Source organism: Hordeum vulgare, chromosome 6H (genome assembly GCF_904849725.1).
Source record: "Hordeum vulgare subsp. vulgare chromosome 6H, MorexV3_pseudomolecules_assembly, whole genome shotgun sequence".
Classification (NCBI taxonomy): domain Eukaryota; kingdom Viridiplantae; phylum Streptophyta; class Magnoliopsida; order Poales; family Poaceae; genus Hordeum; species Hordeum vulgare.
The window spans coordinates 202,715,134-202,718,267 of record NC_058523.1 but is presented as its reverse complement, the minus strand read 5'-3'; positions in this window follow the sequence as shown (position 1 = coordinate 202,718,267).

Below are 3,134 nucleotides of genomic sequence, written 5' to 3'. Positions count from 1 at the left end.
GTGCCATTGCCTTAGCAAAGGAACCAAGGTTTCACAAGAAGACCAGACACATCAAACGACACTTCAACCTCATCCGCGACTACGTCGAGGAGGAGGACGTAAATATATGCAAAGTGCACACGGATCTGAATGTAGCAGACCCGCTGACTAAACCTCTTCCACGGCCAAAACATGATCGACACCAGAACTGTATGGGTGTTAGATTTATTACAATGTAATTCACATGGTGATGTGAGGGCTAGATTATTGACTCTAGTGCAAGTGGGAGACTGTTGGAATTATGCCCTAGAGACAATAATAAATGTATAGTTATTATTATAATTCCTGTATCAAGATAATAGTTTATTATCCATGCTATAATTGTATTGAATGAAGACTCATTTACATGTGTGGATACATAGACAAAACACCGTCCCTACCATGCCTCTAGTTGGCTAGCAGTTGATCAATGATAGTCAGTGTCTTCTGATTATGAACAAGGTGTTGTTGCTTGATAACTGGATCACGTCATTGGGAGAATCACGTGATGGACTAGACCCAAACTAATAGACCTAGCATGTTGATCGTGTCATTTTGTTGCTACTGTTTTCTGCGTGTCAAGTATTTATTCCTATGACCATGAGATCATGTAACTTACTGACACCGGAGGAATGCTTTGTGTGTATCAAACGTCGCAACGTAACTGGGTGACTATAAAGATACTCTACAGGTATCTCCAAATGTGTTAATTTAGTTAGTATGGATCAAGACTGAGATTTGTCACTCCGTGTGACGGAGAGGTATCTCGGGGCCCACTCGGTAATGCAACATCACACACAATCCTTGCAAGCAATGTAACTTAGTGTAAGTTGCGGGATCTTGTATTACGGAACGAGTAAAGAGACTTGCCGGTAAACGAGATTGAAATAGGTATGCGGATACTGACGATCGAATCTCGGGCAAGTAACATACCGAAGGACAAAGGGAATGACATACGGGATTATACGAATCCTTGGCACTGATGTTCAAATGAAAAGATCTTCGTAGAATATGTAGGATCCAATATGGGCATCCAGGTCCCGCTATTGGATATTGACCGAGGAGTCTCTCGGGTCATGTCTACATAGTTCTCGAACCCGCAGGGTCTGCACACTTAAGGTTCGACGTTGTTTTATGCGTATTTGAGTTATATGGTTGGTTACCGAATGTTGTTCGGAGTCCCGGATGAGATCACGGACGTCACGAGGGTTTCCGGAATGGTCCGGAAACAAAGATTGATATATAGGATGACCTCATTTGATTACCGGAAGGTTTTCGGAGTTACCGGGAATGTACCGGGAATGACGAATGGGTTCCGGGAGTTCACGGGGGGGGGGGGGGGGGGGGCAACCCACCCCGGGAAAGCCCATAGGCATTGGGGGAGCGACACCAGCCCTTAGTGGGCTGGTGGGACAGCCCACAAGTGCCCAATGCGCCAAGAGAAGAAAAATCAAGAGGAAAGAAAAAAAAGGGAAGGAGGTGGGAAGGAAGGGGGACTCCTCCCACCAAACCAAGTCCAACTCGGTTTGGGGGGGGGGCAGTCCTCCCCCCCTTTGGCTCGGCCGACTCCTTGGGGGTCCTTGGACCCCAAGGCAAGGCCCCCCTCCCTTCTCCTATATATATGGAGCAATTAGGGCTGATTTGAGATGACTTTCTCACGGCTGCCCGACCACATACCTCCACGGTTTTTCCTCTAGATCGCGTTTCTGCGGAGCTCGGGCGGAGCCCTGCTGAGACAAGGTCATCACCAACCTCCGGAGCGCCGTCACGCTGCCGGAGAACTCTTCTACCTCTCCGTATCTCTTGCTGGATCAAGAAGGCCAAGGTCATCGTCGAGCTGTACGTGTGCTGAACGCGGAGGTGCCGTCCGTTCGGTACTAGATCGTGGGACTCATCGCGGGATTGTTCGCGGGGCGGATCGAGGGACGTGAGGACGTTCCACTACATCAACCGCGTTCTCTAACGCTTCTGCTGTACGATCTACAAGGGTACGTAGATCACTCATCCTCTCTCGTAGATGGACATCACCATGATAGGTCTTCGTGCGCGTAGGAAATTTTTTGTTTCCCATGCGACGTTCCCCAACATCAAGGAGAAAGAAGAGATGAACAACAAGTCAAGCGATGCTTGCAAAGCTTCAAGTGATGCTCCCGCTACTTTAAATGAAAACCTTGTCACCAATGAAGAGATAAGCCTCATGGTCAGGAAATTCAACAAGTTCTACAAGAGTAGAGGCAAACAGAGAAGCTCTAGCTCAAGATACGAAGAGAAGCGTTCATCTAGTCATGACAGAAACTGCTACAATTGTGGAAAGCCCGGTGAAAGGATCAATATGGTTGACTAGAGGGGAGTGGTGGTGAATAGGCAACTAACAAATTTTAAAATTTTCTTTAAGAAAAATTAGATTTTGCAACAAATAGGTTGTCTAGATATGCAACTAAGTGAGCAACCTATATGATGCTAACAACAACAATAATAAGCAAGAAGTAAATGCAAGTAAAGGTAATAAATAACCACAAGTGGAACCGATGAAGATGAGGATGTGTTTCCGAAGTTCCTTCTCTTTGAGGGGAAGTACGTCTTCGTTGGAGAGGTGTGGAGGCACAATGCTCCCTAAGATGCCACTAAGGCCACCGTATTCTCCTCACACCCTCACACAATGCGAGGTGTCGTGATTCCACTAAGTGGTGCCCTTGAAGGAGGCGACCGGAACTTTACAAAAAAGGTTGGGGAAATCTCCACAACTTAATTGGAGGCTCCCAACAAGACCACGAAGCTTGACCACAATGGAATATGGCTTCAAGGTGACCTCTTCTGTCTAGGGTGCTCAAACACCCAAGAGTAACAAGATCCGTGGGGGATTAACGGGGGTGGGGCAACTTTTCCCTTGGTGGAAGTGTGAGGGAAGGCCTTCTCCTCCAAACCCTAGATAATCAACAAGAGTTTATGGCTAGATAGGGAGATCGGGCAAGTTTGAGCTTTTGGAGGAACAATGGAGCTAGAGAGGAAAAAGGTAGGATCTCCTCGGGGAAGAAGACCCCTATTTATAGTGGGGGGGATCTGGTAGTTACCAGCCCCTACTGGCCCAGGTAAGCGGTAGTACCGTGCACTAGGGC